The sequence below is a fragment of the Apodemus sylvaticus genome, chromosome 18, assembly GCF_947179515.1.
Source record: "Apodemus sylvaticus chromosome 18, mApoSyl1.1, whole genome shotgun sequence".
Taxonomy (NCBI): Eukaryota; Metazoa; Chordata; class Mammalia; order Rodentia; family Muridae; genus Apodemus; species Apodemus sylvaticus.
The window spans coordinates 57,804,090-57,827,990 of NC_067489.1; positions in this window are offsets into that span (position 1 = coordinate 57,804,090).

Sequence of the window (23,901 nt, forward strand, 5' to 3'; positions counted from 1 at the left end):
TTTGTTCTGTTGTGTTTGAGTCAACAAATTCTAATCAAATTCTATGCATCATTCATACATAGATCTGGACACCTTATAAGGATTATTTTATTTCTTAGAACACTATGTGAAATCATCTCTGAAGCGTGATTGATCACAACTGTAGGACAGAGAAATTTCACTACCGTGTATAAATGCACAGCAAACAAGATCTGCAAGTGAAAGCGTAACGAGTGGCCCTCATACATTCTTCAAAGTTTCCTTCACAGAAAACAAGAAAAAATGTTATCCCAAGTCTCTGTCAACCAATGAACCCACAGAGTAAATGGATAGATCCACAGTGAGTTGAAATTTAGCCTTCAGAAAGAAGGAATTCTGAGATCCGCACACCACAGTAAGTGAAATAAACAGACCCAGAAGGACAAATACTGCATAGTAGCAGAAAGTATAAGGGTAATTAGCAGGATTGTGGGTTAGAGTAACTATAGGCATGCAAACAAAAATGATGCAAAAATTCAGTTACATAGCAATAATAATTACAGTGCATACATGTTATAGCAACAAAATATCAGCTAATTAAAGTGGATTACATTCTTGAATATCCCTAGGAGCAGTTTCAAATATTCTTACTACATTTACAAAATGAGGCAATACATGTTTCTAAACTGTACGCATAATTCAAAATATTTTATAGTATATCATTATATGTAACTTCATTTAAATCAATAATCCATTAATCAACATCACTAAAGACATAGCTACTACACATTTCACCATCTCATGCAAGAATAGATATGCCAAAATAATAAAACTCAACATATAAATTTAGATGAAACTATTTCACATATAATTCATACATGATCCAGTGTGTTTTTTTCAGACAGTTATGGTAAACTGATTGCAGTAATGTAGAAAACTGTAAAAAAACAAAAAAACAAAAAAAACAAAAAAAACCTACAGGGATTTTACTGAGGGAGATAAAGACCTAGTATCTTGCTTAAACTGTACAATACGTAACCCAGACTGATTCAAGATTACAAAGCTTCTGACCTTAAACCTAAATTAAAATGATTTGGGGGAATTGATATTAATAAGTATGTGTTCTAATATCTCATTGTTTATGTGTTTATGTTATGACATAATATACACATTCGTGTGTCTAAAACACTAACAGTTTTATTAGTATCTATATTAACTCAAATTTTAATTCTAAACTTTTAGAAATGCAAATTGTTTTGCATGGTAAAGCTTCAAAGTACCTTCTAGAAGTCTGCTCACATTACATGGAATTTTGCTTTTAAAGATTACTTCTTTGGGATGAACATGCTTCCTTTTAAGCAAACAAACAGCTTTAGAAACCATAAAATATTATTCAATCATTCAACAAACATTTCTGCATATTTAACACTTGCTAAATACTACACTAAGCACTTTGAATACCCTAACTCCACCCCCCCCCAAAAGTTTGTTTAGCTTTCTAGTAGAGACAATTAATAAAACTATAGGAAATAGTAAGGAAGTAAATCCAGTAAAATTTTACATTAAGGGTATTTTGAGAAGAAATGTAAAGCAGAGCATGAAGAATTTGGAGGAGAAGAATACAATGTGAGGCAAATCGGAGTTGTCAACATTTGTCAAGAGCATCCTATTGAAAAGACTTGAAAAGGGAGAGAGTTGCCTAAATGGAGATTAAGGAAGAGGACAGTGGGCAGTGACTCAAGACTAGGACCAGAACAGAGAACTTGAAGATATAACCTACAACAAACAAAACGGAGAGAACTTGCTGAAACGGATGAGTGTGACGAGAGGCTCAGAACAATGAGATCAGACGGGAAAGGGTGACAATATCCAGAATACATATGGTCATGTGAGACTACAAACTTGTAATCAGGAATAGAGGACGGAGTTAAAGAACACTTGACAGTGTCTCATGTATCGTAAACTTCCCTTAAAACTCGCTGTACAGTCAAAGATGAATTTGTTCATCTGAACTTCATGACTCCACCTCCCCGGTGCTGGGATTACAAGAGTGCCACCATGCCTGCTTATGCATACAGAATATCAAACCCAGGGTTTTGTGTCACTAGGAAAAAAACACCTACAAAGATACATGTTCAGCACCACAAAACAACATTTTCTAACTTCTGAGTTCAGAATAGTCATATATGAAAGAAAGTTGAAGCAAAAGATCTAATAAGGCTATTTATCAGCTTACAATGGTCCAGGTGAAAAGACTAAATCTGTAAGAATTCAATACTATAAGAGCCTATTACTGAAGACACTTTGATCACAGAACCTGGTAATGCTGAGCTAGTACTGACCAGAAAGTTTCTTCCCTACTGGCTAGCATTCATAGTGCCTGAAGGCATGTTGAAGACTTGGTGACCAAGAAGAGTGATCTGGAGTCTTACCCAGCTATACATCCTGCAAACTATAATGCCTACTGTCCCACCTATTTATTTATTGCCATGCAATAGCAGAATGGACGTATGGGGGTAACCAATAGGTTGATAATTGAAATTATTACAGAAAAGGAAATCCATGTAGACCTTGTCAACACTCTGTGGTTAGGTAGGCCATGGGCCATAAGGGAAAAACTAGTACTATTGTTTTGGTAAAGGAACTTAATACTGAACACCCTTCTAAACACTTATCCTTTACCAATAAATCAATGCTTCTCTTATTCTTTATCAGAGAAGTATCTCTATCATAGTTAATACAAAGATGCTCAATTAGCCAAAGTGTGCAGAATACTATAGTATAGAATATTATAGAGTTCTCAGATTTAACTGACATCTTATTCGCATCCACCATAATCCTCCACTGATTCTTATGAAATTTAGTGGATGAGGGGCCAGGAATATTCTAAGAACTGGAATTCATGTAGGAGTGCTGCTACAAAATAGTGCCTTTATACATGACAAGACTATTGACCTCATGTACTCACAGAAATTGTGACTGCCTGAACAAAATTAAACCAATCAATGTCACAATGCTTAAGGCCAGGACCCATGAGAGTCCACTCCTTACTGAGATGTTCAGGCACGTTCTAGATGCAGAAGGATGGAAAGTCAATTTGTTTGGTGTTTGTTTGATTTGTTTTGTTATCAGCAGTGTTTCCCATGCTCAAATGGATGGCCAATTACCCATACAAATATGGGCAGTAGCAATTGTACTCAATGTGTTTTTTAAAAGAAAAAAGAAAAAAGAAACAAAAGATGTGAAGTTGAGAGGAAGGGGTTCCTGGAGGAGTTGGAGAGGAGAGTGGAAATGGATATGATCTAAATATACTGTATAAAATTACTAAAGAAAATATAATAAAAATAGCTCAGCAGTTAAGAGCTCCGACTGCTCTTCCAGAGGTCCTGAGTTCAATTCCGAGCAACCACATGGCAGCTCACAACCATCTGTAATGGGATCCAATGCCCTCTTCTGGTGTGTCTGAAGACAGCTACAATATACTCATCTACACAAAATAAATAAATAATTCTTTTTTTTTAATGACTAAAAATTTGCCAAGAGATTTGCTGGTAGAATTGGTGTCACAAGGTCAGACTCCAGACATGCTTTGAAGTTCCTGACTTTCTAATGAGTAGAGTTAGTGATGAAGGGTCATGAATATACTCCAACCTCCCAGGAACAGGGAGAGAGATGCTAGAAAACTGATTCAGAAAATGGCTGCTTGTGAAGTCAGTTTTGGAGTAGAGGAGATATGATAAATCCAATTTTCCATGGTAAGTTTGAGGAAATTATGTCATATTCAAATAAACGCTTTAGTGGAGACATTGAGAATAAGAATATATGACTATAGAGTTTGGCAATGATCTTTAGCCTGAAGATACACATTTATTATTAAATACTAATTACTTTAATATAATAATAGCAAAATAACCAAGGTGTACCATATTTTCATGTGGCTATCTAAGTAAAGTTTTCATATGTTTTTGAAGGGAATGTGAAGGAGGCTTAAAAAGAACATATTATGAGTTTAGCCTTTTCTTTAAATTAAAGATGCATGCATGGGTAATAATCCTTTATTTGCAATTATATCAAATATCAAAGGCACAGAGAAAGCATTATTGTTTTATTGGTTTCTACTGATATAACATGGCTGATTTGAGGGAGAAGATGGGGCTGCGGGAGTGCCGAGAGCGCAGACGCCATGGCAAAATATTGACAGCTTTGTTCTGGACCTGCAGCCCCGGGCTCGGAGTCTCCTAGGTGGTTTTCTGACTCTGTTCAAGCTCCAGGAAACTGAAGTGCAAGAAGAATGCTTTCCAGAAGTAGCACACAAATGAGGAGATAAAATGAAGTCTCAGCCAAATGAGCACATCTCATTAACTTGCCTAGCACCAGCCCCTGGGTGTAATCACTCAATTAGACTGTACTTTCCTTCCTCTATGGACCTATATAGAATTTATATGTCTAAATCTGTTTAGAACAATCCTAAACAAAGGAGGGGAAATGTCTACATAATTTATGAAACTTGTTTCTCATCTATAAATCAATGAGAACTTCTTAGGTACACTCCCTAATTTATACTTCCTGTCATAAAACTGCCATGTCTTTTCTGTTAGCACCTTAGTAACAAAGAGCAAATACCTGGGGGAAAAACCATTTTTCTTGGATACTGTATAAAATATGAATTTTAGTAATCTATATATAATACATTTTCATACTCCTATGTATTTTTAAATAAAGCAGGTTCAAAGTTTACAGTGATATTCATATATATAATGAGAACAATGTGTGCATTGTCTTATGAAAAACCAACATTCTTTAAGCATAGCTTTCATTTCTGAGTAAATCCATTGTGTTTTCATTGATATTTTTCTATAATATCAAGAAAATAAAAAAAGAATTTTTATGGCAAGACTAGCAAGTTAAGGTTCACTGAAAGAACCTGAATTATGTTTATAGAATATTTAAAAAGTGAAAACAATACTGAGGACGTAGGAAATCCATTGAACTATGAAGCTTATTTTTTCTTTTTCAATTCCAATTTTTGTTTTATATACATGTCCATGTACCACGTATATGCCTGGTGTCCACAGAAGCCAGAAGGGGTGTTATATGCCCTCGAATGAGAGATGCAGCCAATTGTGAGCCACTATATTGGTTCGGGATTGAAACTAACTCCTCTGCCTAAACAAGCACTTTTAACTCTTAACTGATGAATGATCTCTCTAGCCCCAGAAATTAAGTCTTTCTTGTATTACTACTGCCTAGCTAAATTGTTATAAATATATTTTTCATCACTAATACCTGAAGTTTTCTATACTCAATATCCCCTATATTTTTGACATAAATATATTTTTAAGTTAATAGTTGAGAACTCATTCAACATATTTACATCCCAAATTATGCATACAAAGCATAGATGAGCAAATCTATTCCCTCATATGGATAAATTGTGCTGTTATTTTCTCGGTTTCATCACCAAGGCAATCACCTGGTACTCCAATAATAATATATATAACAAGGTACCTACTATTGAAAGAGATTATATAAAGAATCTTTAATATTATGACTAAGACAGAAATGAAACTACTTTCTGAGAAATGATGTGTAAAGTAGATCAGATTACATAACCAGCACTGCTATGTTATTGTGGGTTTGAAACTGGTTCTGATGCTTTCTATAACTCATATTAAAATCTGTTGCTGGTTTCCATAAATCAACAGAGGCTATAAAAAGGGAATAATTTCTGTAATTAGAAAGAGTACCAGATAAAATAGATAAATTATGAATCAAGTTGAAGTTTGTTAGTCCAGATAATTCAATATAAAATGATACTACCAGAAGAACTTTAATAGATTCCTGTTACACACAAAGGATTATCCAAACAGTCATAGTGATAACTCATATTCCTATGTTTAAAAGTTGTTGGGAAACATTCAAGAGAAGATCATTGACATTTCCTTCAAAAGCAGCCTTTGGATGTAATACAGCCCAAGAAGCCACTGCGAGAATCAAACTTGGTCCTAACCAGGACATATTTGTGGTTGACTCTCCTGGTCTCTCTTGTACCAGTCAAGGGTAAAAACAGTCTTTGAAGGTGACCACTTAAACTCACAAGTCAACAATCTGGTAGTATGATGCCAAATAGCATCCCTATTAGCATCTCAGTGCCATAGTTTTCAAAGGATAAAAATGTCTCAGTTGTGTAGTTTGGTATTCTTGTAGAACTCTTTTTTTTTATTGAATAGCTTCTTCATTTACATTGCCAATGGTAAAACCTTTCCCAATTTCCCCCCTCCCAAAAGCCCCCCTTCCAAAGATTCCCTATCCCTCCTCCCACCCCCTGCCTCCATGTATATGCCCCCTACCTCTTAACACTAGGGGCGGGGGCTGACTCTTGCTCTTTTGCCTGCACTTTGGACACTTTTCATCCTGCTGGGTTGCTTCACTCAGCCTTGTTATGAGGGCTTGTGCCTAGTCTTGTTCTAACTTGTTATGCTGATAACATGTTTTGCTGATAGGTGAGTTAATGATCACTCTTGCTCTCAGCAGCGGGAACCCTCTAGTACCTGCAACTCATTATGTAGGCAATTACCAGTAATAACAAGTTTTGCCAGAACATAGAAACTACTTTTCAAGAGTATTTTAAATTATAAAAGCAATAGTTATACGCCAAGAAGATGAGTGGCAACAGGAATATATTAGCAACCAGTAGATAACCCTGGGAGGACTACTCTTTTCTGAAAGGAAATGGAGGAGCAGCGGATCTGGGGAAGAGGGGAGGTGGCAGAAGGAACTGGGAGGAGAGAGAGGGAAAACTTTGGTTTGTTTTAAGAAGAACAAAGAAAAAATATCCATTCGTTTGTTAATGATTGACAGAAAGACTTGACTGAAGAAAATATTTCCTACCAGTTGTAGGGCTGTTGGAGAGCTCTAACAGTTCTGTGGTGAATGTGCACATTGAGGAGTGGAAATTTACGGAGAAAGGGCAACATACAGGTCACAAAATGATTAAGAGGAAACATCAGAATAAAAAAGGGGTCCTGACTCACCTAACTTAGCAGAATTCTATTTTATGAATTATTCTAGAATTTTTTATATTCATACAATGTATTTTGATCACATTAATCTCCAACTTCTCCCCCTAACCCAACTCATTCCCACCCCCTGAATTCTCCCAAAGTTGTGTCCTTGTTGTATTTTGCTGGGGTTCCGTTTATGACCCTCTCAGTTGAATTTTTGCTTCCTATAAACTCGTGGTTGTGGGGTCATCCACTGGAGAATGAGCCATCTACCAGGAGCCACATCCCTAAAGAGAACGAAATCTCCCTACTCCATAAGCCGTCAATTGTCAATATCCTTCAGCAAGGAGTAAGGTCTCCCAAGATCCTTCTGTACTCCATAGGGCCAGGGATATCAGACAGCACCTTTAATGGAAAGACCAAATAAATATTATGGATAGAAGATTCTGACTAAACTTTCAGGATTCTTGCTAAAACTGGACAATGCAGAGATTCACACAGAAGCCTAAAGTGTATAATTAACCAAAAAAATCAGAAAAGCCTGGCTATAGTTTGGTTAACGAGAGAACTTAACCACTTTTCACTCTGATCCACTTTACACACTTTTTTCAAAAGCTCTTTTCTGTTAGAGGCATCTCAAGAAGGCTTTTCTCAACCCAATCACTTTCCAAATTAAAGCTCCTTTCACACTGGGAGTGTTGGGTGGGGTGGAGATGTGATATCAAGCCAGGGTCTGGAACTTACTATACAGCTCACAGTGGTCTTGAACCTCTGTGATCCTCCTGCCTCAGTCCCCTGAATGCTCAGATTGAATCATTACGTACCACACCCAACATGTCTCTTTATGTAAAGGAAAAGACAGTACTAGTATGAACACATGGGAAATTTATTGGTTGTTAAAAATACTTACAATCTTCATTTTTCAAGTGCAGAGAAAGTTGTCTAAGTTGAAAAACCACAACAGTAAGTCAGTAGCTTCTGTGTCAGCATATGAAATCATCCCAGTCAATCTGAATGAGATGCTGTCACTCTAAAATGTTCTATATGCCACTCAACGACTGTCTTAGTTTATTTTTTTGAGCTGGATACACAAATAATTCCCTCTGTTCCTTGCCTTTTGAATTAATAAATAAATTAAAAGCCCTCAAATGTCCCACAGACAAAGCATTAAATGTGTGAAAGCTGGTACCTGTGAACCTGACCAAAGAAAGCAGAGCATTTGCAAAAGTGGGAAAGATGAGCGTTCGCCATAAGACCGCAGCCCCAGAACTCCATGTTTTGCTGATAGGTGAGTTAATGATCACTCTTGCTCTCAGCGGGAACCCTCTAGTACCTGCAACTCATTATGTAGGCAATTACCACTAATAACAAGTTTTGCCAGAACATAGAAACTACTTTTCAAGAGTATTTTAAATTATAAAAGCAATAGTTATACGCCAAGAAGATGAGTGGCAACAGGAATATATTAGCAACCAGATTTTGAGGGGACAGAATTTATAAAGTCCAATCTGTCTTAAACTCCTGCGTTAGGTGGGGGAGGGGGAGGCAGAATTAATATTCTGTGCAAAGAGAGACAAATGGATCAGCAGTGGCAACTATGATGTACACTGTTCTGACTCACACATTATTAACCCATAGATTTATTAGTGTGGTTTAAAATACCATCCACTCCCCTTGCAGGAAATAGTTTAATTATAAGGTTAGAGCACAAAAAATAAATACCTCCAGGTTTTTGTGGGTTTTTTTTTAATACTATACTGCCCTCCTATGGAAAAAGATGCAGGACCCCTATTCAGGCATCTTGACTTTAAAAAAAAAAATTGCTTTCAGCTTCTACAAGAAATTTCTTGGAAATAGAAGAATCTTGGAAAGCTATAGATGAAACATATGTGACGGTATCATCCCTGAAGTTCACTGTGCTCATGAAATTACAGAGAATTCCCACTGAATTTAATAAAATAGATAAATAAAGTAAAAATACGTGTGGTCACCAGAGCTCCGAAAGATGTCCAGGCTATTACTGTTATTGAGGAAGTCTGTATAACTAAGACATCATCAACATAAAGAAGCTTTTTAGTATGCCTCTAATGTCTAGATGGCAATGAGGTAGTTTGAAATATTGTGCCATTCCCACCAGATCAATTTCAAAGAGTCTGAGGAAGAAAGCCCATCCCAGCAGACGTTCAAAGCAGCAATATATGTGAGTCTGAAATATGTAAGATTGTAAGCAAGCAGTCAAGGATGTACATCTCGTGCAGCGTGTGTGAATAAAACACACCATAATGAAAATGGAGTGAGACAAGCCCAGCTCAGGATGGATCTGCTTTCCTTCTAGTTGTATGATGTATGCACTTGTTATCCAAAGCCATGAGATGCCGTGAACGCATCCATCATCCAAGCAGCTTGGATATTATACACAGTGTGCTGCTTATACTATAAAATGAAATAAAGCTATTAATTTCTTTGCTTCAGTCAATGAGCCACAGCCATGAAAATGAATTGCCATTGTAAACACTTGCTAATATCACCCCTCTAATATTTATTAAATGATATGATGATGGGAAGTCTAAACATGAGAACTCGATTTTTCCCCACCTAGCACTTGGCCTCAGTTGATTCCCCTTCACTAACTTTTTACTATCTCATAAATTCCAACATAAGAAGTCTAACTCCAGGAGGAAACAACAGAAAGGGCGGGGAAGAAGCAGCCAAAGTCCTGCTATTTATGATGTATATAAATCTGAGTCGTTTGGTATCACTGTTCTTGTAAGATGAAGAACATGATCTATAGATTCCCACAAGTCTAGCCCAGTGCTAGTTCCCTGTGGACTGAATGAAGCACTGACGTTTTCCTGCATTATAGTGACTTAGTCTCCTTACAAACACCACATTCATGGCTACATTTTGCAGGTCTCCTAAAGTGTATAGCTCTTTTACTAATACTGTGAGGAATATTCTGTACAGGATAGTAAAACAGCCTACAGATTATAACTTTTACCTCATGTTCTGCATAATTGTGACTACTTCTCTCTTCCATTAGGATAGTGAGTAGCCTTTGTTTAACTATTGATATCCCCTATTATTTTCAAGTGAAGCAATAAACAATACTGAGAAGAAGTGATTTGAATGGAGGGTTTTAAATCACTATATACACAGAATGAATCTAAGAAGAGCAGCACCAGCAACAGTCAAAAAGAGAAAGACAGATGGATAAAAGTGGCTTTCCAGCGAGGTTGTACCAGCTTGCAATCCCACCAGCAATGGAGGAGCGTTCCCCTTTCTCCACATCCTCAGCAGCCTCTGCTGTCACCTGAGGTTTTGATCTTAGCCATTCTGACTGGTATGAAGTAAAATTTCAGGGTTGTTTTGATTTGCATTGCCCTGGTAACTAAGTATGTTAAACATTTCTTTAGGTGCCTCTGAACCATTTGAGTTTCCTCCTTTGAGAATTCTTTGGTTACCTCTATACCCCATTTTTAATAGGGTTATTTGATTGTTTGGAGTCTAACTTCTTGAGTTCTTTGTATATATTGGGTATTAACCCTCTATGGGATGTAGGTTGGTAAAAATCTTTTCCCAACCTGTTGGTTGCCATTTTGTCCTATTGACAGTGTCCTTTGCCTTACAGATGCTTTGCAATTTAATGAGGTCTGATTGTTCTTGATCTAAGATCACACCTGGTACGTGCTCACTGATAAGTGGATATTAGTCCAAAAGCTAAGGATGTCCAAGATACAATTCACAGACCATATGAAGCTCAAGAAGAAGGAAGATCAATGTGTGGGTCCTTCAGTCTTTCTTAGAAGGTGTAACAAAATGCTCACAGGAGGAGATACAGGAACAAAGTGTGGAACAGAGACTGAAGGAAAGGCCATTCAGAGACTGCCCCACCTGGGGATCCAACCCATATGCAGTCACCAAACTCAGACACTATTGTGAATGCCAAGAAGTGCAAGCTGACAGGAGTCTGATATAGATGTCTCATGAGAGGCTTGCCAGAGCCTGAATTATACAGAGGTGGATGCTCTCAGCCAACCATTGAACTGATCACTGGGTCCCCAATGAAGGAGTGAGAGAAAGGACTGAAGGAGCTGAAGGGGTTTGCAACCTAATAGGAGAACAACAATATCAACCAACCAGAGCTCAGGGTCTAAACCACCAACCAAGGAATACACATGGAGTGTCCTATGACTCCAACCATATATGTAGCAGAGGAGGGCCTTGTCAGGCATCACTAGGAGAAGAGGCCCTTGGGCCCATGAAGACTAGATGCCTCAGTGTAGGGGAATGGGAGGGTGGGTGAGTGGGGTCACACCCTCATAGAAGCAGGAGGAGGGGGTATGGATGGGAGTCTCTGGGGGAGAAATCAGGATAGGGGATAACATTTGAAATGTAAATAAAGAAAATATCCAATAAAAAAGTGGCTTTCCACAAATATTTTGTGTGGCATAAGGTTCAACAACAATAATAAGATCATCTAATGGCTGTTGAGTTGTTATAGTTACCAGCCTTTCATAAGGAACAATGTATTCTATCATAGTTCATTTGCAGACAATTGATGGAGGCAAATACCAATGTCTCAGTGTTATAGATAAAATAAACTTGATTGGTAAAAGAATGGGTTATCATAAGAAGACAGCATAATTGTCTTTCACTTTGTCCTTCTCTTCTGTATTTATAGATTCATGTCTACCCTTTAGGAAGAGAAAATCATACTGAAGACTTGGAAGCTAATACTTAAAATATTGTCACAAATTGAAAATGGCATGAGCTACATGCCCAGGGTTTTAGTAGGAAGTACACTTTAAATTTTGAATAATAATCTTTTCTCAGCAGTCTTTTGTGATTCTTGGTATTAGCCCTGAGCTATAATTTCCCAATAATCATAAGATCAATCTCAAGATTGAACAACACATATTTTACAGCACATGCAGTATTAAGCTACGATGTTTACTTAAATAACTATGTTAAGTACCCTATCACAACTTATAATCTTTACAGATTATGATGTGTTTATAGGACCATAACTCTACCTTAAGTTGAGGCACATCTATGAGACAAAAAAAGCAAATGGATTGATTTCTCTGATGTTCCTGAAGAGAAAGCATACAGTACAATATGTAGGAAAGCTATAGATTCAAAATGTGGAAATGTAAACTCCTCATGATAGGCAGGTGGCAAAGCTTCAGAAAAACCCCTGGAATGGGAGCTGTTATCATTTCATTTTTGAACATCCAATGGAAAAAAGATAGCCTTTTCAACAAACGGTGCTGGTTCAACTGGAGGTCAGCGTGCAGAAAAATGCGAATTGATCCATCCTTGTCTCCTTGTACTAAGCTCAAATCCAAATGGATCAAGGACCTCCACATAAAGCCAGACACTCTGAAGCTAATAGAAAAGAAACTGGGGAAGACCCTTGAGGACATCGGTACAGGGAGAAAGTTTCTGAATAGAACACCAATAGCGTATGCTCTAAGAGCAAGAATTGACAAATGGGACCTCATAAAATTACAAAGTTTCTGTAAGGCAAAGGACACCATCAAAAGGACAAATCGGTAACCAACAAATTGGGAAAAGATCTTTACCAATCCTACATCATATAAAGGGCTAATATCCAATATATATAAAGAACTCAAGAAGTTAGACTCCAGAAAACCAAACAACCCTATTAAAAAATGGGGTACAGAGTTAAACAAAGAATTCTCACCTGAAGAACTTCGGATGGCAGAGAAGCATCTTAAAAAAATGCTCAACTTCATTAGTCATTAGGGAAATGCAAATCAAAACAACCCTGAGATTTCACCTTACACCAGTCAGAAGGGCTAAGATTAAAAATTCAGGAGACAGCAGGTGTTGGAGAGGATGTGGAGAAAGAGGAACACTCCTCCACTGCTGGTGGGGTTGCAAATTGGTACAGCCACTCTGGAAATCAGTCTGGTGGTTCCTCAGACAACTGGGCACGTCACTTCTAGAAGATCCTGCTATACCACTCCTGGGCATATACCCAGAGGATTCCCCAGGATGTAATAAGGATACATGCTCCACTATGTTCATAGCAGCCCTATTTATAATTGCCAGAAGCTGGAAAGAACCCAGGTATCCCTCAACAGAAGAGTGGATGCAAAAAATGTGGTATATCTACACAATGGAGTACTATTCAGCCATTAGAAACAATGAATTCATGAAATTCTTAGGCAAATGGATGGAGCTGGAGAACATCATACTAAGTGAGGTAACCCAGACTCAAATGGTGAATCATGGTATGCACTCACTAATAAGTAGATATTAACCTAGAAAACTGGAATACCCAAAACATAATCCACACATCAAATGAGGTACAAGAAGAAAGGAGGAGTGGCCCCTTGTTCTGGAAAGACTCAGTAAAGCAGTATTTGGCAAAACCAGAATGGGGAAGTGGCAAGGGGTGGATGGGAGGACAGGGGGAGAGAAGGGGGCTTATGGGACTTTTGGGAAGTGGGGGGCTAGAAAAGGGGAAACCATTTGAAATGTAAATAAAAATATATCGAATAAAATAAAAAAAGAGAAGTAAAGCTATATGAAATCTCTTACTATTGCTGCTAATCATAATAGATAAAGATGTATCTACCAGTTACAAGTAAGGTATCATAAGATGTATGGGCATCTCAATAACTCTCATTTCTCTTGAGGTTGTCTCTTCTTACATTACAATGTATATTTGATGCTACACAAACTACAGATGCTAAATTCTGTCCATCCATCTTTCTTTGAAATTCTATATTTCCTTTTCTGGTTTCCCTTCTTCTTCCAATACCCTAAGTTGGGGAGTACTTAACCTCTGCTCCTGACTGTCTATTGTCTCTGGAAATTTCATCTACATTTTTCTTTCTATACTTTCAAGCTATTTTTATATAGCTGACATGAAGATCTATTTTTACACACACTAACCTTCCTCTGAAGCCTAATGTATATTTCAAACTCAATATTGAATACCTATAACTGGATGTTTCAGGAGGATTTAACACTCGATATAGTCCCCTGATAAGGTCCTTCTGATTTTCCTCTTTATTGATGCCACTATTGCTATAATAATTCAGAAGATAAATAGCACAAGGTTATATGAGATATCTCATCCATTTTACCTCCAAGATCTCATTTGTCAATTTCTAAGTCTTATCATTTCGGCCTCTCTACACATTCATTGATCTGTCCACTGCTGGTCATTCTTATCACTACCAGAAAAGATAATATCCTTCTTTTTAATATGTAAACAATTATAACTGGCTTTTCAATGGTTTGCTAAGATTCAGACTTCCAAATATTTTGATGCTTATAATATTTCTGTCATCTTTTATATGATGCAACCTGCACCATAAATGGAGGACCTATAATACAGATGCAACCATTGAGGCTGAGCTCCCCATGATCCAACTGTTAATCTCTACATTTCTGTTCAGCTGTAATTTTCTGTGTGTAAGTTTCCCTTTAATGTAAAGAGAAGCTCCTTTGATATGGTAGAAGCTGCATTTATCTATGGGTGACGTATATGGTTTAGAATGTAGGGGGAAAATGTGCTTGTCTAGAAAAGTGGTGGTAGGAGATACTTTTCAAATGTCCATGGCCTTACTTAACCTAGAAGCAGACATGATCTCCCCTCACACTGTTGAGTGGGCCGTAAGTCCAACTATACCACTAACCTATGAGTGCCATTTATTGAAAGTTATGCTCAGTGTTGTGGTTTGTAAGTGTTACAGATAGGTAAGATTATTTAATTGCTTCCTTCCTCTGGTATTTTCTAAAAGCATGGAAGCTAAGACTTCAGAAAAGAGGCTTTAAAGTCAGACCCAGCTCAAATCATTTGAGCCTTGTATCTTGTGTGTTTTCTTCAACAATAGGAGCCCATCCTCAAGGCCTGAGGAGCAACCAAACTTTACATCCATAGTCTATACTGACCTACTATTCCAAAGGAGGTGTCTTGTGCCTGGTATTGGGGATTATTTTAGCCTATGGCTCTTGTAAGGAACATTAGCCTAAGTAGCTTAACATATTTTAAGAAAAAATATATTATTCATATATATTCATACATATATATTTATAATAGTATGGTATATACTATATAATTTCTATATATAGAAATATATAACGGTTATAATAAACCATATATATATATATATATATATATATATATATAAAATTTTTCCTAGAACTGGTTGCATAAACAAGTTTGGAACAATACCAATATTGATGCACAGATTAATGCGAAAGGGGGATGGAATGTTAGTGGGCCCACCCCTAAACAAAGAACTAGAGACAACTAACGTCTTCTGGTGGGAGCCTTAGCCTCTCCTGGCCATGAGCCTCATGATTGCTCATCCGATGCAACATGGTCAGCAATGAAACTACATATGGATTTCAGTTGTTTAAGCCACTCAGTTTATGTTGTTACAGCAGCAATAGTAAGTGAATACATATGCCTATACTTTAACTTCTCCTTATACTCCTTTCTTCCTTAAATATTGTTCTGCTTTTATACGGCATCTTTTATTTGTTTGCTTCATCTAGCATAGCAAGGATAAACATATTGAACAGAATAGAAACTGGCTAAAGAACACTGCAGTTCTCTGAATGGGATCATGTATTTCATGAACCTTGATTGACTGACTCCTTGCATTTATATTAGCACCTCAGTACAGATGTTCTTTCTATCTAGAGGTCACCTCTGATCTCTCTATCTCCATATCCTTCCATCCATCCATCCATCCATCCATCCATTCATCTATCTTTGAAAGGATCCTAAAAATATCTAAGTTCAAGGGAACGTTTGTGTATAAGATTAAGGAAGGCCTCAGGAGACACCAACTTCCTGGATTGTAGGATGCTGCCTTTTTCTTGGCTATATGCATTCTGCCTCCCATAACTGTCCCTGTTTTAGTTTCCTCTTCTTATAAGTCATGTTGAATTTGGTTTTACCTGAATCAACTCATTTTATCTTAATTTTATTTTGAGGATACTTATATCCAAATCCAGCAACATTTCAAGATATTAAGGTCTAGAACACAACCTATGAATTTAGGAATAGATGCAATTCTGTTTATAGTAGTTTGATGTATATTGGCTTGTGTGGCATTGTAATGAATGTGTCTTGTATGAGTTTGGAAGTTATAAGCTCCAATTTGCATTCTATAAGGAAGTCTTTAGGTCTGCTGCAGTTGTGTATTGCAAAAAAACAAAGCAGGAAATCTAGTCCACAGCTTTGGCATAAATCCAGATGAGATTTGACACAGTTTCATTTGTCTCAGCACTAACATCTTAATGCAGACATTCTCCAAATTATGATAGTTCAACTTTAAGATATTTTTGGCTCAAAACATGGTGCAAACTTCATGCACATTCAGTAAAAACTATACTTAATTTTTCCTGAGCAAGCAGTGTGTACTTTCTTGCAGTGATGGGGAGTAGCATTGAGCCAGAGTAACACAACCATGAAAATAAATAAATACCATACTCCATAGTGTGTTGGGGTTTCTCTGCTAATCTTTTCCATTACTGAGTTGAAGTATCTGAGGAAGGCTATCCTTATGAAGCAGAGGGATTTATTTAGTTCACACTTCAAGGGGTTCAGATATCTAGCGCGAGCACTACCAGGCTCTTTGAGATCACCCTGTGTTCTCACCTCAAACTGAAACAAGAGATCATATCTTGGAGTAGTCATAGAGACTGCAAATCCTACAATCCCTTTTGAAGACATGCTATCAGGTAGCAAAAACATCTCCTACTTGGCCCTATACATAAATATTTCCACACTGTTTCTCATACTGCCTTTTTGGAAAACAACCTTCTAATACTTGAACAATAAGGGGTGAATCATATCTTCATCACAGCATTTTCTAGGATTTTTGGTGATTTTACCTATTTAAATATATTTTTAATTCACAGATTTCCAAATTAAATGAGTTTAATGAAACTAACCCAATGATAAGTCAAGAAATGTTCACTTAATGAGAGAATGTATGTGAAATTTCAGGATATGATCAAAATAGTATTTGTTTACAAATTTACTATAATTTTTAAATTACACAATTACATTATTATATGTATAAAAACAAATCTCGAGCTTATATAAACAATAAGAACTTTAATAATCACAGGGTTTCATAGATCTCAAAATACCACTTTTCTATGTCTTTTAAAAGAGAAATTTAAATGAGCTAAAAAGTTCTTCCTCATCCTAAATTATAAATTTCACTCTGTTTTTTTAAAAGCATAGTTCCTGGAATGTCAAGCCAAAATTTATTGAAAATGTATTATATAATTTTAATCATTTCCATATAAATATAGAAATGCTGGACCAAAAGTTCAGTTCAGAGATACTCTTACATTAAAATGAATACTTTTCAAGAAATCTGTAGACATCATTATAAGACATTGTTTCACTCTCACTGGAAAAAGTCTTTTTCCAGCTTTTTAGTGTTGCATTGTTCAGCTACTGAATATCAAATGAGCTCATCAGACTCTTCTCTAAACACTGAAAAGCCTGTACCTGTTTTTAGCCTAACGTAAGTCCAAACCATTAAGATCATATTCACAATCACTGACTCAACAATCATGGCTTGCCTGTCAGTCATCTTTTAAAACATACATTGTTGCCTTTGTCCAATAGTACTTCTATCCACTGATAGCACTGCATCTTCAGAAGGATCCTCATTTCTGGAAAACTAATGTCATCCTTATCTCTGTAACTACTATGTTTCTGATTTCATCAACCAACAAAATAGAAAGTTTGATAGAAAAGACTAAATCCATAGAAGCCAGGCTTGCTAAAGCTGAAGAATGCATGTTTCAAATTTCATTGCTCTAAACAAACCTCCACACTATTTGACAGCTCTGAACTTAGGAAAAGAAAAAAGTTTTCAGCCCTTCTCACCACATTTATTAACTAGTTCCCAAACCTGAATATAAGGACATCAATCATACTGTCACATGGGTGACATTCAGAATGATAACTTACCTCACAGATGTATATACTTCTGTAAAAAATTCAGCTTGTTCAACAATTCTCCTCTATAAAAAGCAAGCAAACAGAAACAAACAGAAAACACATGAACAAACAAAAAAAGCTCCTTGTCATGTGCCCCTTCATTCTGTGACTCACCTGTCTTGCTATTAGTGATAGTGACAATATAAATTTGTAGTTAACATGAGCCTTTGTGTCTTGATCCAGTTGTTCATACTTCGGTTCTCAGTATTTCCATCCCCTATCAGCCATTCCATGCTTCCTGGAGGCACGGAATGGCTTCAGAAAATTCTCCTCCTAGGACCCAAGATAACCTCCACTGCAAGGCGGAATTCCCTCGTTTGCCTTTTCTACCCTTCTTAGCTGTGCTGATCTTTCTACATGAACTTCATAGAATCTACATTAAGATCTAAAGACCCTACTTCCTGTTTTCTGCATCCTAATCACTACTTGAATCTCTGCAGCATTAGAAATTTCTCTCCTGGTGGAGAGACAGTGAAATCAAGGGAGAAAAAGAAAGGGAAAATATCAGCAAATATTCTCCACAGTGCTCAACAATGTTCTCACTCCATATACATGTATAAGGAAAATACATTTTATTCTTCATTGGATTTTCAGAACCTAACAATATGTGGATTCCTCACATTTGCTGTCCACATTTCTCTAGTGTCCTCTATGTCTACCAAACCATATATAGATGCTATATTCTCCAAATCCTGTCAAGAGCTCTACTTCTCAAAAAAAAAAAAAAATTCAATGGCCATAGACATTTCATTACCAAATGAAAAGCAATTGTCTATTTCAATGAAAAATTATTAATTTTATTAATTGCTTTGATAAAATTTTAAAAATAAGAATATGGTAAAAAAAAAAAACCAGCAAATATCCCAACAGTCAAAAGAATATACTCTTTTATTTGTTTATTTTTATTTATTTATAATCCAGCCATTGCCCCCCTCTCCTGGTTCTGCTCTCACATTTCCTCATCCATTCCTTCTCCCCTGTCTCTGAGAGGATGCTTCCCTTCCACCAGGCCTCTCCCCTCTCTGGGGCCTCAAGTCTCTGAAGGATTAGGCACATACTCTTTTAAATCAAATTATCTTACTTAACCCTTAATTCTGTAAAGGAAAATTGGTTCATATTCACTTTACAAGTCAGTGGTAGAATAGGATTTGAAGGGACTAAGAAAATTCTCCAAGTTTATGTTAACTACAAAAGAACACCAAAGAATAATTACAACCCAGTTACCTTGATTTCAAATTTTATACCTCACAGTGGCACTTATCAAATAATGAGGAGCATATGTTAATATTTTAGAAGTTGCCAGGGACTGCTTTTTTTCTGGCTATATTCTCTTGTCTTGTATCTGCATGCTAGTACTGGTGCATGATTCTTAATAAACCCCTATCTGAAGGAGGTAAGATTAACTAAATCCATGCTCCTCTGGACGACAGAAAAAGCTGCCTAAATATAGGATATGATGAGATAAGAAGAGCAATTTGTAAGTTCCTTCCTCAGTGTGAGCTCAGTGAATACATAAATAAGTGAACTGAATGCAGATGATTGGGATTCTCTGATATAATTAATATATATCATTAAAGTGTTTAAAATCAGAGAAAAACATCATCACTCTTCATCTTCTCACATTGCTCCACTTCTTCATCTTGAAATAGCTTTCCCAGCTTGGACGCTAATCTGGCCATGTTCCCAAGGCTTTCTCTGTTGCTTAAAGGTCTTGCATGATTCTTGAGCAGTGAAGAGAGAGGGTCACATGAGCCATAAATAAATATGAAATCATTTTATTTCTATACAAAGTGATGAATATCGGTGTCAGCTGTTCTGCTTTGTGTTTTAGAAAGGCCTTCTAGCCACTGGGGAAAAAAAAAAAAGATTTATGAAGGAAGAAGATTGAAAGTAAGTAAACCACATCTGACCTTTATATTGACTATAGAAATTAACTCACACACAAGGAGTTGGAATACAGTTCACTTGAAGTAATCCCAGGGAACAGAAGTCAAGAAACTATAAACCATGAAACATACATGGTGGTAAATCAACACATGCCTAGTGTTCCCCTGGGATTCCTAGATGTCTTCTGGGAGACTAGGAAATTAGAGTGTAGGAAATCTCTTTGCACTTCAAAGCTTGTTCATGAGCCAGCACTGGTTGACTTTACTCTTGAATGGATTCCAAACAACAAGGGAGTCCTGAGGTAGAAAGCCAAAGGAAAGTGGTCTCAATAGTCAGAATGGAAAGCTACTATGCTGCGCCAGAGTGTGGCCAGTTCCTTGGGCAATAAAATGAGAAATCAGATGGGCAGGCAATATTTAAATTAGGCATTTAAAATTTAGCCAACATTCCTGGCTCCTTGCACTGCAATATCTGAATCTACATTTAGTATACCCTACATTTAGTACAGTATAATTCAGTCTTCAAATTAGTATGTTCATAGTTTCTATCAAAGATAGGAAAAATCAAATATATCTTAAAATTGATCATGCTCTTTCCTTGGTTTTCACGATAGGACTGGTTTTCACACCCAGTTGAGTTAATGGTGATTAACCAACAACAAAACCAATGCTTTGCAAAAAGGCAAAGACTATAATTGCTTTGTTCTTGGCTTTGGTAGCTGTCATTTCATTATACAATTACAGTACTTCATAAAAACAATCAAAAGGACAGTATCAGGATTCTAATTACTAAAGAAAAATGCTCTATTACCAAGATGTAATAGTTAACCAGAGATTGTCTTTCAGTCAGGATTAACTTCCGTTGTCTTTAGCAAAAGAAAAAAAAAAACTCACCCAGTATAAATTTGGGCATAGTAGAATAATAATCACTACCATAAAATATAATAGCTGAAGGGGTTTGCAACCCCATAGGAAGAACAACAATATCAACCAACCAGACTCAAGAGCTCCCAGGGACTAAACTACCAACCAAAGAGCATACATGGAGGGACCCATGGCTCTAGCTGCATATGTAGCAGAGGATTGCTAGATGGCCTTGCTGGACATCAATGGGAGGAGAGGCCCTTGGTCCTGAGAAGGCTTGATGCCCCAGTGTATGAAAATGCCAGGGTTGGAAGACGGAAGTGGGTAGGTGGGTGGAGGAACATCTTTATAGAAGCAGGGGGAGGGATGGGATAGGAATTTGGGGGTGGGGAGAAAAGGGATAACATTTGAAATGTAGATAAAGAAAATATCTAAGAAAAAAAAGAAAATGTATAATTGCAACTGCACGTTCATTTGAAGGTGTAACATCCACCAATTATCAGAATTGCCGACCTAGTAGAGTTAAGGTTAAAGAAATACAAAAGATACGTTTACAAGGTACATCATTGGATAAGATAATAGAAAGGCCTAATTTTACTTCACTTTCTTAGAGTATAGAGCAGGCACCATATGATCAGTGATATAACACAATAGAAGACTGCATGCCCAGCATACAGAGTTTCTTTTGACCTGGCACATTAATTAAGCATTTAATAGACCACTGAATCATTTTACTGGACCAGTTGCTTCTGTATGGTGCCTTATGGTTGGATCATTGAGTCTTATTATTTATCTCTTATTGCCCCTCTTTTAATATACAAGAGATCTAAAGCAACACTGTATAGGATTCCGCAACAATCATCAGATATTTTTGAAGTCATTGGAAGGTAATATTTGTCAAGACACTTTGGATTTACACTTAAAAACAAAGGCATAAATTCCAGCGAAGAATATGGACTTCACCAGTGACTAGATGGTGAACTTCAAAGAGGTATGAGGCTGCATTTCCCTAATGATATGGTTTGGACACAAACAGACTAATCATGGCTCCCATCCTGGTCATCATGCCATTCAAAAGACTATAGTTGACATCCTATAAAGACAGACAAGAAAGTCTTCCTGACACTAAGGTAATAAGTCCTACCCTATTATTATCCTATCCTATCCTATCCTATCCTATCCTATCCTATCCTATCCTATCCTATCCTATCCTATACTATCCTATACTATCCTATACTATCCTATCTGGTTCTGGAAAAGTCTCTTCTGTAATTAATGTTCTCTAGTGGATACTCTATGTGTGACAAAGATGTATACCTTTTCTTTCACACACATGGACCCTCTGCCAGTATCTACCCCCAAGTTTTCATTGGTCTTCTTGGCTAGTTATTTCAAGAGTGCTAACCAAGTAGCGAGGCTATTGTGAATGTTCTAGAACCTGTGACATTCACTTTCAGACACTTGCTCATTAATTGAAAAAAATAGTGAACTACTTAAAGTTAGTTCTCTGAGTAGACTTATCTTAGTATCCTTCAAACTCACATGTCATACACAAATCAGCAGCAAGGATATTTTACCTTCCAGAAACATTTTATAGAAATAAATTGCCCATCAGACCTGATATTTGCTACTTCTATCAATTGATTATGAGGAATCCTTTATGAGTCCCAATGACCATTACCAAAGCTTAATTGATGCAACAAATATGCATGACATCCGGTCTAAGCCATCTATAATGCATCTTCCCATGTGCTCTGTACATGTTTGCATGATTCCTGAAGGATCTAGTGTATTGAACAAAGTAAACTGTTATATTTGTAAAGTCTTATGATGTGGTAGATTTGAAACTATCTAGGTATAATGAACAACTTAATCTTACACTCATTTGACAGACCACACTCAGATTGTCAACCTTATAGTATCTAGCTAGTCATCAAAATCTGCTTTTTAAATATAAAGTCTCATTCTCTACAGCAGAAAGTATAGTCATGCTCCATACCCTTTAGAGAGTATGGTGTGATTCATTACACATCTTGTTTATATACTCTGACCACCTCTAAAAACATCAGTTCTGTTGAATTATACCCCCAGGATTCTGGGAAGCTTTCACCACAGTGTGGACTTGAGCAGACTCTCTTCTGCTCTGGACACACACAAAATTCATAGCTGTGTGACTTAAAAAACAAAGTAAAAATGGGGAGGACTGGCTCATGCTAATATACATACAATATTTTTCACTGCTTGCTTGCCAAAAAATCTATTTACTTTATATAATAAATATAAATATTATTAAATTAAATTATTATAAATTATAATTATAAACATCTTAAATAATGGGATATTTTATAGAACTTTAGGTTGATAAGGCTCCCTAAGGACTATGAAGTAAAGGACTCTGTGGAGCAAGATAGGGAAAATTTGCTGATGTTCTTCCTTCACAAAGAACATTGGGATCTCTAAATTATAAAAACTGAGAAAATGTTTTCTTCAGTGTTGATTTGCTACTTAATATTTTTATATTAATGGAACATCAGGGCTGGGGCACACTAATAACTTACATTTACTGTCAATCATTGCCACCTGCATGTCTGCTTGGTTTTTGCCAAGACCAACAAATTAATCAAAAGAACCACCAAGTAATCAACAAAAATGTAACAGTATAGTTCACTCCAGTCTGGAAGAAATATGCAGTCATTCAACAATAATCATCTGGTTTAATCAAGATTAAATAAAGGTATCAAATGTCTCACACTTCCAAGTTTACATATTTATTGGAATATGTGAACATGTTCCCATAAGCAACTAAAATCAGCAGTGAGTAACGAAGGCCCAGGGTAGATATATATGAAACAACTGAAGTGAGGTGGATGATTGCAATAGTGAGCACAACTGGATCACCAAAGTAGCTCACAAAGTATGAGGTAGGGTCTGTAAAGGAAGGACTATAATCCTCACTTTACTCCCAATGCTGTTATTGCTAAGTATGGGGATATTTCTTCTGAATTAAAATGGAAACTCACTTGCAATTTTTCCTTGAGTATACATGAGGAGTATTCCCAAACCAACTGTGGGAGCCTTGATGAAGGAATTTTTATACTGGGTAGAATATACCTGGTAAAGCTAATAAAGAAAATAGTCTGAGAATTTCTTAATAATTTGAACATAAAATTGT